We start from the raw sequence: 1,326 nt of genomic DNA on the forward strand, positions 1-1,326 counted from the left end.
TGATCTCAGATCCTGCAACCTCTGCCTCCTGGGTTCAAGTAATTCTCCTGCCTCAGCCTCCCAAGTAGCTGGGATTACAGGTGCCTGCCACCACGCCCAGCTAATTTTGTATTTTTAATAGAGACAGGGTTTCTCCATGTTGGTCAGGCTGGTATCCAACTCCCAACCCCAGATGATCCGCCCACCTTGGCCTCCCAAAACGCTAGGATTACAGGCCTGAGCCACCTCGCCCAGCCTACTTTTCCTCTTATCTGCTAGTCCATACTTTGCTTAGAGAAAGTACCTAACTCTTCGTGGCAGTAAAATCATGTGGTAGTGAATCATACTGAATGTTTCTTAGCCAAGAAAATGACTACCAGAAACTTCTGGTTCATTTTCCTGAACACTGAATTATCCTAATATTTGATTTCTCCTAGAACAAAGAGGTTTTAGGTTCACAGCAAAACTGAACAGAAAATACAGAATTGTACCATATGCCCCTGCCCCTTCCTTGTATTACCACCTCCTCCATTATCACCATCTCCAGTCAGAGCAGCACATTTGTTACCATTAATGAACCTACACTGAAACATCATTATCTCCCAAAGCACATAATTTACGTTAGGGTTCACCTTTGGTGTGGTGCATTCTACGGGTTTTGACAACTGTATAATAACATGCATCCACTATTATAGCATCATACGTAGTACTTCACTGCCCTAGAAAGTTCTCTGTGCTCCACCTATTCATCCCCCACTCCCCTTAACCCCTAGTAACTACTGATCTTTTTTACAATTTCCATAGTTTGGCCTTTTTCAGAATGTCATACAGTGGGATCATACAGTATGAAGCTGAAAATTGTGCGAATCAAAAGGTAGTAACTTGTGTCAAACCCTGACAAATGGAGCCAGGGAAAGCCACGAAAAGGGGGTTCTTATGCACATATGTCTGATAACAGAATCATCACAAAAATCTCTACAAAAATGACAAACTTGCATGAAGGCCACTGCAAACTTACACACACACACACAAATACTTCTGGCCAGTAAATCCCTGTCCAACCTTGGACCAACACCACCCTTGTTATTGATCTTTGTATCCAAGGATAATTATCTCAAAACAACTTTTTAATCTGCCTCATTTTGTCTTTAAAAACTCTTGACTTCCTGGCCGGGCTCGGTGGCTCACCCAGCACTTTGGGAGGTCAAGGTGGGCGGATCATGAGGTCACGAGATCGAGACCATCCTGGCCATGGTGAGACCCCGTCTCTACTAAAATACAAAAAAAAATTAGCCAGGCATGGTGGCGTGTGCCTATAGTCCCAGCTACTCAGGAGGCTGAGGCAGG

The sequence above is a fragment of the Cebus imitator genome, unplaced genomic scaffold (assembly GCF_001604975.1).
Source record: "Cebus imitator isolate Cc_AM_T3 unplaced genomic scaffold, Cebus_imitator-1.0 Scaffold221, whole genome shotgun sequence".
NCBI lineage: Eukaryota > Metazoa > Chordata > Mammalia > Primates > Cebidae > Cebus > Cebus imitator.